Raw genomic sequence first — 14,124 nt, 5'->3', positions numbered from 1 at the left:
GTCAATGTGGTCTTATCTCCCTTTATTTTAATTGTATTCATGATGACTGCCAAGGTAAATATGTGCTCTCAAAAGACTGTGTACTTTTGCAACTAGTCCTTGTTCCTCTTCCTCGCATGATTCACACTGAATATCTTTGCAATTATGATATATGAAGTGTCGATCTGAAAACTCGTCATCACAGTGTTGACACTGTTTCGTTTTTCTCTTTTTATCATCACTTCCAAAAGCTAAAAAGGACTGACATATAGAGAAAACCCATTTATAATTCTTGAAAGAAAATGGGCATATGAAGGCTTGTCCCCAGTCATAACAATTAAAAACAAATGCCATACAGTGTCACTTTCAATAATGACTGCAGAAATGATGAGTCATGCTTCAAATGCCATTTTTATGTATTAATGTTTCAACAGAAAATGGATGCTATTATTGCTAGGGGCTTAAACAACCAAATCTGACATGCTGTCTTCTATTAGAGGGTAGCATCTCAGATTTTGTCACATCATCATTTAGATATTGTATTAATTTCAATAACCAAAATAATACCATTGTCCCCAAATAACTAGAACCTATGTCTTGCAGGTGTGACAATATAAGCTACAGCTAAGCAAAAGACTTCCGAAAAACAAAGGAACCCACTTTCATGTCTCTCAAGATTGAATGGAGTGCTGATCTCAGTCAGTAGTATCAAATTCTGTGAATTTATCAATGTTCTCAACAAAGTTAGATCATAACAAATTTCGCTTGTAGCAATAGTTTTGTTTTAAATGGATGCCACTTTATGTTAATAATGTTATTAAGGTTTCAGTAACTAATATAATGTACTCGTAGCTGATATCTTTTAAAGAAACAAATGAACACAGTTCAGTAGAAATGTCTCTCTTACATAGAAGACGATTTCTGGGTTTGAACTTTGGACCAATATATTATATGTAATCTGTTCTAAAAGTTACAGTGGCTTATAATTGGACAAAACAACTTTAACACAAAAATTTACGTCAAATTTAAAGCTTTATCTATCTATCTATCTATCTATCTATCTATCTATCTATCTATATATATATATATATATATATATATATATATATATATATATATATATATATATATATATATATATATATATATATATATATATATATATATATATATATGATAATAATAATAATGAGGATTTTTGTATAGCGCCTAATCTTTAGAAGCTCTAAGAGCTTTACACCATTAGACAACACCTATAAGATAAAAAACGTATAATAATATTATTACAAAAACAAACACCATGAACTTAGAAGAATATTAAAAAATAAAAAAGATGCTGAGAATATTTCAGGTAGGAAACATTATTAGGTCTTTAAGTTTATTCTTGCAGTCGAAATAAGTGAGTTTTGGGAGCCCTCTTGAATGTGATCACTGTGTCTTTGTGTCTAAGTTCAGTGGGCAATTCATTCCACGTTGCTGGGCTCTGGTATGCAAAAGAACGCTGTCCATATGACTTTGTTTTCATAGTGGGAGTAATGAGTATACGATTGTCAGAAGAGCAGCGTAAGTATCTTGCTGGTGTGTACACATGGGTGAGATCGGATAGGTATGTTAGACTCGAGTCCGACAGTGAAACGTAAAACAGAGAACAAATTTTGTGTTTGATTCTGGATCGAATGGATAGCCAGTGTAGGGTACAGAGCAGCGGGGAGGTGTGCTCTGATCTAAGTATGATCCTAGCAGCTGTGTTTTGAACGTTTTGAAGTTTCTGGAGTAGATATTGAGATGAACCAGACAGAATTGAGTTACAATAGTCCAGTCTTGAAAGTACTAATGAACACACAAGTGTTTTAGTGGCATCAACTGAAAGATATTTGCGAATTGAGCTGATGCGTCTCAGCTCAAGATATGCAGCCTTGCATATGTTCATGACATGTTGGTGCAATGTGAGAGTACTGTCCAGAGTAACACCTAAGTTTCGTACTGATTGTGTGAATTTTATGTTGGCGTTGCTGATATTTATTGTTTGAGGTAAAGGATGTGAATGAGAAAGTCTTTGTGTTGTGATCAGAATGGCCTCAATTTTATCATCATTCATCTGCAGATTGTTACACGTCATCCATGATTTCACATCAGAAATGCACCTCTCTACACCTTGGATGGTAGCATCAACTTCAGTTGGGTGGCTAGATTTGTATATTTGGGTGTCATCAGTGTACAATTGGTGAGACACTGGATGATGATTTATGACACTTGAGAGCGACTGAGTGTACAGAATGAAGAAAACAGGTCCAACAACAGACCTCTGTGGAACACCACAACATAGATCAACTGGGCTGGAGTGTATTCCATTTGCAGATACAATTTGTGTCCTGCTGACCAAGTAGGACTTGAACTTCAGTAAGGCTGTATCAGGAGTGCATATATATATATATATATAATGCTTTCAGAAATGAATACAAGTGTTTAAAAATGTAAGATTTTGAGCACAAATCTAATTTGTTAAACAATAGATGGATAGGCTAACAGATAATATGCATATAAGTACTATGGTGCTCTGCTGACTTTGTCAAGCAAAGTCTCAATAAGGTAAAGATGAAGCATGAAAATGCTAGATCTTCGTGATCTGTCCTGCATACATATATGTTTCGATTACTCCAATACCACTGTATGATCCGACATACTTTCTAGCTTTCTGTCATTTTTGCAAGCTAGTCACAAGTGAATCCTGCTCTATTTCATCTGTGACAGAAGAGGATGTATTGCCCTTCTTATCACAAGTCTGTGAACCACGATCTGTTCTTGACTGTTCACATCTAGATTTGTCTTTTTCCTCGTCATGTGGTGGTGTAAAGTTTGAAATGGATGCTGATTTTAGTTCACTAATCTGAATCTGCTGCTCAAAGCGTTTCTTCTTTAACAGTTTTCTTCTTTTTTTTCTTGATGTGACTGCTAATGTACTTCTCTTTCTTTGCTGGTTTTCAAGGGTCATGTCTTCCGTGCGTTCATCCCTATATGAGAAAAGCAGGTAAACCATACATTTTCATAAAGTTACAGTAAAAGCTAATTATACCTACGAAAATGAAACTTCTGGTGGATAAATTCTCAAAACAGCGGGATGAAGGGCCTGCAGTAGTTGCCAGTGAATCATTTTACTTTTCCAAAAGTCTAAGACACAGTCTAGTAGTTATATCCTTCAAGGTTTCTGAATGCTTCAATTAAAAATTATAACTTCAAAACTTGATAGATTCTGAGCTGCTAAACAAAAGTCAATTTCATTTAGAATTTATAGCACACGACAACAGGCACTGAAATTCCTGTACATATCCACCATTTCCGCAAGTCAGTGTGGGTAATTTTCTGCAAGGCATTGTGGGTGATACTAGTACATTGTTATACTGTTCTCTTATCCACCCCTTACAGCTATTCAATTTTTAAGAAAGGAGAACATAGTACCAGTCATACTCATAATGCATTCCAGAATATTACCCACAATGACTTGCAAAATGGCAGATATATACAAGTATGTCAGCATCTAGCATCGTCTGCCATACATTTTATGCTTCTATTATAACAGACGTTCATTTACCTGCTCAAAATAACTAAGCTCACATCTTGTCATCAGTTATTATTTTAATGTGTAGGGAGTAATCGTTTCAGAATTGGAATGGTATACTCGTTAATATTTTCTGAAATGGAACATAGTTCTCTGCATAATTTTTGATAGCAACATATATACAAATGTTCCTTATTGTTAGTGTCAACATAATAAAATAACACTTCCACGTAAGCAAGGATCACAAAGTTGTTTCAAGTCGGCATTAAATTATTTGTTTTACAATGGTATTAAATTCAGTAAATTGGCAAATGACATCAATAGTGATTTAATTATTACGGCATTAATCAAACGGCTTTTACCAGGTCACTTTATATAATAATGTGCATACAATTAAATAATGCATTATAAATTTAGCTCTTGAAAATAACTTACGGTACTCTTATTTTTATTATATAAGGTATATTTAATATAAAGGTAAATTTTACATTAATCTACTTTTGAAAAAATGCAAAAAGGGGCCATCCATTTGTTACGTATGCAAAAATCTGGCAAAACTTGATCCACCATGCACATGAATACTTTTTTACACACACCCCACTTGCGTATGTATGCTTAACGCCCCCCCCCCCCCAATTTTATAGAATGACCAATATTTAATGCACGCAGAAACGATCAAGGATTAATAATATTAACGTGTTTGATAAAACAGATTCTCCACCGACGACGTTGAATGTCTGGCGGCATCACAGAAATTAGCTCTGCAACTTTAAAAAGTTTGTCTAGTGTCCTCCCACCCCATTTCCTAGGCGCACGTACATTATCAGTGGACCACCCTTTACGCAAGCGTACGCATATTTGGGTTAACCCCCCTCCACACTTCAAGCGCACGTACTAAATGGACAGCCCCTAACATACTCAGACCCAAATACTGAGAGGAAAAATATCTAACTAAAACATTAGCATACTGAAACCAATATATATATATATATATATATATATATATATATATATATATATATATATATATATATATATATATATATATATATATATATATATATATAGAGAGAGAGAGAGAGAGAGAGAGAGGAACCCTTTAACGACATTGCCACAGTTTTGACAATTTTGTTTCTCGGTGTTATTAATTACATTATTTCGCTATACATTACAGCAAACTGTTTAACTTTTGCACAAAGGTGCCTGAAATAAAGTCTTACATACTTTCATTTTATTATATATTACAATGCCACCATCTCGTGTAAAATCAGGGTTTGTTTCATTAAATGCAGATTAGTATCGCTGAATGTATTGCCCCACATCCTTTTATGATGCTAACCTATTTTGACGCAGCATCATCAAATTGCTGTTCTCGAGAATGCATCTTTCAACGACGTCAAACCACAACATTAATTTATACTGATCAACATTTGAGTCATACTCACCAACACCATTGTTTAAAATCCTATCTGAAATGAAAAAAAGATACATACCTTGAAAAAAAAACACCATTTCATTAATTCTTTTTTTTCTCAATCAGTAAGACCTCATAAAAATCCTTACTAACTATTCTGATGGGGAAAATCAACTTTCTTCCATAATATGCATCCTTTCTGCTACTCAACACGTGTCTGCAACATGACTCACAGGTGATACCGTTTAGAAAGTTGCAGTCTTATACAGTTTGATCTGGATATGATTTTCAGCGTTGGTTCTTTGTTATTATAATTTGTGGAAATTTATAAGAAATATATATTTTACGATATATTTCATAATTAAATTAAAGAATGGATAAGGGAATATATCATTGTAATTTTTATGCATACTTTGCTATCATAACTGATGTTTCTAAAGTAATGAGAGGTATCACTATGAAAGGAGTATATTTCTGACAAAGTGAAAGTAAGTACTTATGTGCGTTAAAATAGGAGAGGCCAGGATACCTGGTAAATAATGAGAAATATCATATTTTAAACAAATGTAAATATCACGTTTAAATCAATGATGAAACTTGGTAATATTTGAAATGGTCAGCCTGGCATTAGGTCCGAATAAGGCCGTAATTTGGGCCTAATCAGCCAGCATTATCTCACTCTCACCCCCACCCCACCCCTCGAAACTTGCGAAAGATTATATTTTGATAAGGATACCCAATGTATGGTTACCTGGCTATGTTGCATGCAGCATCTAAATGTTGAAATGTGTTCTGTTTTTTGGCAACAAGGTTGTAAACAAACATTCGTAACGATGTGAATAAACGTGATTCTGGTGAAGCGTGTGTTATGATTGACTTTATCGTAACTCTGCAGCAGCAGCGAGGCGATATCTAGCTAATGCTTAGCACAGCATCCGCAACACATGATTGCAATCCAGCCAATCAATCCTCCTCGTGTAATTAGTACGGTATTTTGCGCAAATTTCAACCGCCATTTCAAGCAGCCTTTCCATAAAAAAGGAAAAAAGAATGTCTGCTGATCTCAGCGACGTCGATTTGCATCTTAACATGAGCCAGTCTCAGCAATCGGACGGTGATCTTGAAAACAAAATATCAGAAGCTGAAACTGGAAGGTCAACGATTTATTTACGATCAGGACTTGTGTCAATCAATTCGGAGCCCGATATCGATTTGGATGAGGTGAGATAATATATTGACGCATATATTTTGTTATAACATTTTAAAGACTGGCTTGAATACAATTTACCAGAAATATATAAGTTGTACATTGTAAAATTCCAATATACAGCGCAAATATCATAAAACTATGGTACATTTGGAGAGGAAAAAATGGTAATATTATTAGAATGTAATTGGAACCCACCCCACCCACCCCTTTTCTCTTCCCAAACTATCATTCTGTATTTAGTTTTTATTTGTAGCGTTTTCATATGGAATTTTCACTATCGGATTTCATCACCTTATCAGATTGTTTGCTAATAAAAGCAACAATGTATATCACCATGAGGAAAAAATAAAAATGTGTTTCCTCTTGCAGAGCAAACTGAGTTTCCAAAAGCAAAATTTCCTTTTGTAGGCGACAATAAATTACATTAATTTAGGTGGTGGCCGGTTGATAATGAGAAGGATGTGTATGAACTCTTTTTGCATATTATGACAATGTCTGTTTAAATCTTCCTTTAACTATATATGTATTTATGTATATATGTATGTATGGAAATGTCTCTGGGTGTGTATTATATAGATGTATATTTATTTCTAAAACACCCCTGTTCCTGTCTCTGTATCTGCTTCAGATTTCTTGCCTGAGCAATAGCTCTTCAGAGCTAATGTTATTGGTTGTAATATCTAATGCTAATAGTAAAAATATGTTTCTGTATTATGTCAGATTTAATAAATGTATCAATTGTTGAGTAACCATTGTATTTGAAAAATGTAACAGAGCATTGAGAAATTTAATAAAATTAATAAAATTTAATCATCAGTCAAAAGTTTGATTTACTAGGTATTCCATTATAAATTAGATTACCAAATTTTGGTCCAGTGCAGTTTTTCTTTCTTTGTTTTTCCTCAGATTGTTGATAGATGATAGACCCATTCCCAAAAAAGGAAATTGTAAAATAAAATCACATACTAATATTAAAATGAATAATTATTTCTGAACTAAGATTTAACGTTGTTTGCTTTTTAGTTTGTTTTAGATATATGATATGGCTCTTTCGAAAAGCTGAAGACATTACAATAGTTTTTTTTTTTACAGTTGTCCCAATTTGTAGAGATAAGGGTGGGAACAACAATAGTTGAGAGAAATACAATGAAACCTTATAAATTGCGAGATTTAAAATCATCTATATGACTATCTATCCATACAACAAGTGATGTACACCACTCCCTCACTATTATGTGTCTCTGTATAACATGGTCCCTCATATAAGGCAGTTACGACCATTTTTTAATTTTTGGTTGGAACAACGATATAGTGAAAAAGTGCTGTATATATGGGAATACGTAGATGTCTCATTATGCCCTATATTATTTTGCATGCTGGTTTGTCATGCATTTGTTTTAAGCAAACTCTTATGTAATTCTCTTATTTCTTCTGTTTTCAAGATAAAAGTGAGAAGGGACTTTTGAAGGAGATTGTTCAAAATCAAATGGAAATTATAATGGCCATCAAAAAGAATGACAGAGAAATTCGAAGTCTGAAAACTAATTTAGAAGAGAGAGAAGCAAACTTTAAAAAGCCAATTAAAGTCCCATTTCAGATGAGGGTGTGTATACTACTAGAGATGACACAATTCTTCGATATATCGATTCACTGATACTTTTGTCATATATATACCCATATCGATACAAGAGGTGAAGAATCGACACAAAACAATATCTAACTTATATAAGTTACTTCAATCTTTAGCAGTCATGAATAATTATTAGTCGTTTGTCTTCTTATTATTTAAACTGAGAACTGATATGTGTCATATCATAGGTTGTGTATCGTTAATCGTATCGATAAGTGACACAGATGTACTGTTTCAACCCCATATATGCCACACAGTCAGTGCAGAACCTGACTAGAAAAGATTAAAAATTAAAGGCTCGGTCCACATTATAAAGGCCAGATTATGGCATTAGGTCTCATTCTCACACATTCTACTGTGGAGTTAACATCACTTTTCACTATATTATTCATTGTTTCGCTTTCGTTTTTCTTTCAAGAAATATTGACAAGTGCAGCTTCAGAAAGTAAAAGGCAGTTCATATGTGATCTGCAATATAATTAGCCTGTGGTATCTACGATCAGACAATAGCAGATACTGAAAACATTTGACATGTCAGTTAGTATATTATCTCAAACACATCGTGACTGAGCTATTAATTAGGCTTTTCACGTGTTATTTTATTGGCATAATAATGAAACGACACATGTGAACTCAGTGATGATTAATTATGCAGAACAAAATGTACACCCACCCACATGTTGGTTAACCGTTTGACAGAAATCTTGGTCTTTAAGGTTTTTGTATATTTGCAACATGATTGTAGCATATGTGTAAATATCAATATATATATATATATTGGGCATCATAATGATCTTATAACATGTACACACAATTTAAATAACGAATAAAGCTTCTGTCACTATTATTCAAGCGAGTTGGAATTAAATATATAAAGTAAAAATGAAACATTCCGTACAGAGTCATATCTAGCTATGATAACCAGAATATGTGACACTATATGTTAAATTTTGACATACTTGTGTAGTTAATGCAGCAGTACAATCTGTTCGCAAAGTAATAACTTGGAAATAACTTGCATTCATGTAGGCCAGATTAATAAGCGAGCTGGTGTTCGAGTTGATGTGTGCATCCAATGATATATTCCTGGTTTCTCCACCTAGTAGAACAGCCGCTGCTATCGAATATACTCTCCAAACTCTGCCATTTGTGTTCCAGAGCAAGAACCCGTGGAAAATCTTTGTACACTGAATCATTTCGCAGAATGGAATTATTCTAATTATGGACATGTTTTCTTGAAGTGACCATCTTGTTGGAAATTGCTGAAATAAAAGGTTTGTACAATACATTTCTAAACTGGACTTTTATTTTCAAGAAAATAACAAATTAATTTAAACAATGCTGGTAAGAGCTCAAGTTACTATAAATAGTAGTTTGCGAGTTGTAATAGCAAGCCATGAGAGTTCCTTATACTGTATCTTAATTTTGATTTCTTTTTGTAGAATGTAGTCCACGAGGCATATGTCAGTGGACTTGTCAGGAGTATGGCATAGCAGTTTGAAAAATAGAGATAAATATGCAGAAGACAAATTATTCAAACATGATTAGAATACAGCATTGCATTTAGAATGTCCACTAATTTCCATTCCATTTAGGAAACTTGAATGCAGCTACTGTACCAACTTCATGCCACTTTACTTGTAGGGACCGTGCTGCCTTGTTAATTACATTAGATTTTTTTAATAAGTAAATATGTATAACATATTTTTTATACTGCTACTGCAGAAGGACTTGATTTTTGCATGTCTGTCCACTGGACCTGTAAGCTATTGAGCATGAATGCTTAAACGCTGCTTAACACTGAGAAATGTGGAAGGCATTTGTTTGCATTTGATGATGACCTGATTCAATATTCAGGTCATATAATAGCACTTTTTCATTTTTTAAGTACATTGTTTAACTTGACATTTTCCATGAAAACATTGTTAGCACAAATGGGTCAAAATCACTGAACGTAGTAAGAGGAAATTCAGTAGTTATGTTTATATGTAGATGACCCAATTGATGATAAAACTTGAGAAAATAATATGATATATTTTGCAAATATATGTATTCGATACGTAAACCTGATTAGTGGGCCCCATATGGATGAGTGGTCCAATGCGTTCGAGTGTAATGATTACTGCTATCTCACCTCTGTGTGGGTTTGAGTGTTGGGCTCGGCCAATGTACGTATGTGAGAAAGCTTGCCAGTAGCTTCCCGTGGGTCAATGGTTCTTCCGGATTTTTCCCGGATTCTTCCTCTAGCAGTTATACTGGTTGCCATATATAGCCTATCATTTGCTGGAAAATGCCCTTAAACTCACAAACAAAAACATTACACCTGCTTACCAGATTACATTTTTGTGTTTTATGTCTTGCTTTTGTGACAGCTCACATTGTTATATATGTGTTCTGAAAGTTCTTGATATTTTAGAATCCTAGTATACATTTTCCATATTTAGATATAGTCTCAATAAAGACCATGCAAAAACAAGGATAACAATGAACAGCAGGGATATATATATATATATTGTTTTTTTTTTTTTGATGGATACAATAATATTCATACACCCCATCCATTTTATTGTAAGAATGGGTAATACAATTAGACTACAAATGTTAGAAAATAATGACCTTTTTCTTCAGATTTGGTGATCAGTCCAATTACAAGATGACCGACCTTATCAAACGTTATTGCAAGGAATTGATCCCACTGTATATTGCTTTGTTCTAAAAGGTATGAAATTGGCATTTGCTTCAGATTTAAATTCAGCTAACATTTCAACTTAAAAAAGCTTGAAGTTTCATTGAAAAATTACAATTTTCATTAAGTTTGCATTAAAAGTAAATATATAGCAACAAATAAAATGTAATATCAAATGTTCCCATCACAGGAATCAAACCCCTATATCCTGTTTGGCAGGCGTCCGCCTTTTTGTTTGGGCCACTTACACTGTTAAACATGTATCAATTTAAAACTACTCAAAATTGTTATACAGTGTAGATAGACATTGATGATACTTCACTGCAATGTATCTTTTATTTTTAACACAGCTGCTATAACAAGATATTACACCAAACACAGAAGGAGACTGAAATAAAGAAGACTAGAAACAAATTAAATGAGCACAAAGTAGGCCAGATGCGATATGCGAGGAAGAAAGAGATGATATAGTTGATGAATGAACTTTGGCTTCATTATTAGATAATTAGTATTATGACTGTATTAGATAATTAGCATTATGGCTGTATTAGATAATTAGTATATGACTGTATTAGATAATTAGTATTATGACTGTATTAGATAATTTGTGCATGTAACCTTATGACACAAGGGGCATACACTCTACTATTCATTTTCAGGTTATGGAATGACAGATTTATTTTCGCATGGGGGCTAGGAATTTTGGAGAAAAGAAATGCAACCATTATATACAGATGTTCCAACAATTTGGCTGAAATGTTAAGGAAAATCTTAACAGTAAAACTCGTCTATGTGTAAATGGCAACCAACTGCTACCGATATGAACTTCACCCTGTATATATATATATATATATATATATATATATATATATATATATATATATATATATACAGTACTCCAATAAAACACCTCAGTGTAACAAATTCCCTTTTGCAATGCGGGTATGACCAGAATGATTTAGAAGTACTATGTATAATGCATGTCAGAATAAGGGAAACTTACTTGTTAGGCAGTACATTTTCATGTCTCCCATAACTAGTGTTAAAGTAGGAGAGGTCTGTATATGTGTGGGTGTAAAGGTATATATATATATATATATATATATATATATATATATATATATATATATATATATATATATATATATATAATGTATGTGTTAGTATGTGTAAGACTTGAGTTTTATATTCTGCTTCTCTAGTGAGAGTCTTTGTTCGTGTTAAAACCTTACCTTCTACCTTATTCAAAGCTGGCCACAATTAAGTCCATGGCTGAGTAGTTAAGAGTGTAAATGCACAAGATTAGGCAATAAGTCCTTGTCATTATGTTGTCCCCCCTTTTTTCCGATTCAGTTGTGGACAAGTGTCCACATTTACCAAATCCTATATGCAACCCTTTACTCACTAAAAGCATTCAGAAGTATGACGAAAACAATAATTTGCAGGAATCTGCTGAACATCAGGCGGGGGGGGGGAGATTTTCTCTGACTGAATTATGCAGTACATTAACCAGTGAATGAAGAAAACGAAACTAACTTTGAATTGTTTGCATCCATAATAATTATCTTTTTATTTCATATAACTTACTTAAAACTCCGAAACGTTTTGGATTTGCCTGATAAATGTACTTTTGCCATTGATGGACATTGTTTGAGCTGTCAGTTTTATACTCCTCTTGCTCACAGTGTGTGGATGTCATCATTTGTTTTTTGTATCTCTTTCTCTTTATCCATCCTGTGAAGTTTGTTAGCATGATTATGCAAAACCCACTTGATGAAGTGGTAAAATTCAGATAGCTTATGTTGATGCATATGTGGACAACAGGGTAAGATTTTCAGGTTATTGTAGCATTGCTTTATATTTTCAACCAAATTTAGATTTGTCAAAATACGTTTTCCTTTTATTTAATATAACCCTTCTTGATATGATTATACACAAAAGTACTTAATGCTGACAAATTAAACTTGTTAGTCATTTTTGTACGTGTGTGCATATGATATCATGTTTTATGCTGTTAGAGGGTCATGCAACACTTTTGAGGTTTTGGGACTGGCATTTTACTGCTGTTGGAAGAGGGGACATACATGTTGTATAAACACACAAATTTCTCTCAATCAAGATGTTTTATATTGACTGTTTTAGTTCTATCTCTTTATAGTAATACACGGGTCCATCCATACAGCACAATCTCATTAGCACGTCAGACATTTTTTTAGTGTGCAATTTAATAAGTCATGTACATTTGAAGTATATTATAAGGCAATTGTCAGATAAATGGAGGTTGGATAACCAAGATGTGATTGTATATATTATTTTTCCTTTGTACATATCATTATTGCTGAATTATTGAGAAACTTAATGTTGTAATAAGGGATTATGCTAAAAGCTTGTTGTTTTTTGAGTTTGTTCATTACATTTCTTCTTTACACTTTACACTTACTTGTCCCATAAACCCATATTATTATGCAGAAAAACACGTTACCAAGGTTACAGTAGAGAACATATATCTCCATAGGCATGAAGTTTTTATGATTTATAAATTCTTCACGCATCAGATTACCATCATTGTTGTGCACTTGGTGGCTGGTATACTTAGGGATATGGTGGTCTTGGATGCGATGGAGATTATAAAACCTAGAGGAAACCATCAAACCCGAATGGTGATCACTGCTGAAATGGAGGATTGAACCCAGGCTGACTGGTGCAAAGTGTTGGATGTGTAATACAAAGCCTTGTTGCAGCATTTTACACACAAGATACTCTGATGCAAGTGAAACTTGTTTATTGTCAAATTTACAGTAGAAAATGCTTATTCTTTTGCCAGGAAAAACTAATACAAGTTAAGACTTTATACAACTTTAATTTTTGTAAAGGTAGCTACTGACTACTGTAAAGGTAAATTACAGTATATGCTAATTAATGTAACGACATATAACGATAAACTTTAATGAGATTTTGTGACTTAAATTCGGTGTTTTCTTACCTTTTAAGAAACGGAAATTATTCCCTTTAATTAATTAATGGAAAAAGTTACTATCTTATTACAAACTAAAACATCTTTTCTTCATACACATTTTGTTCATTGGTAAAATGGGCCATTTAGTTGCATTTTGGGACTCTAAAATTATTTTTAAGTATCATCATTAAGACCTTTAACCTTTTCTTAAAATGTTTATTAAAGTTAAGTAAAGATCAAGAAAATTTGTCTTTCTTATCTTTTAAGCGCTAGTAAAGATATATTTTCAAGCAGTGTACACAATATAGTTCAGCTTCATATTCAGAGTTATGCATACACAATAATCTCTCAAATATCAAAATTCTTATCTTACACAAAATGTACGCAGTTTGAGATAATGCAGTTCTAGGTAGTGATTGTACATCTCATCAGGCTTCTGATCATTTTTGTAAATGGAAGATAAATCGGACACTCATGCATTTTGGCTGCATATTGATTTGCCGTTCAATTGGCAGCAACAATTTCTTTGAAATCTTATATCCGTCATCTACCTTGCAGCCATTAAATAAATTATACAAAATTATATTATCGTTAAGTCAAGATATGTTTCATGCAATTTGCTGTAAGCGATAAACTAAAACAAATACGCACATAGAAATTGTGAATATAATATACTTTCAGTGTAAATTAGCT

At 33.1% G+C, this 14,124-nt stretch overlaps 1 long non-coding RNA gene across 1 annotated transcript; it reads right to left on the bottom strand.

Moving 5' to 3' along the window:
* Positions 1 to 2,507: 2,507 nt before the first annotated feature.
* On the bottom strand, positions 2,508 to 4,998 carry LOC149779243 (uncharacterized). The gene is made up of 2 exons (XR_016415384.1): positions 4,981 to 4,998; positions 2,508 to 2,990 (listed from the first exon to the last, which is right to left on the bottom strand). It is a non-coding gene; the product is annotated as an uncharacterized LOC149779243 (long non-coding RNA).
* Positions 4,999 to 14,124: the final 9,126 nt, after the last annotated feature.

This window comes from Sinohyriopsis cumingii, chromosome 17 (genome assembly GCF_028554795.1).
Source record: "Sinohyriopsis cumingii isolate HCF-2022 chromosome 17, ASM2855479v2, whole genome shotgun sequence".
In the NCBI taxonomy this organism is placed as follows: Eukaryota; Metazoa; Mollusca; class Bivalvia; order Unionida; family Unionidae; genus Sinohyriopsis; species Sinohyriopsis cumingii.
This window is presented reverse-complemented; position numbering and strand designations above follow the sequence as displayed.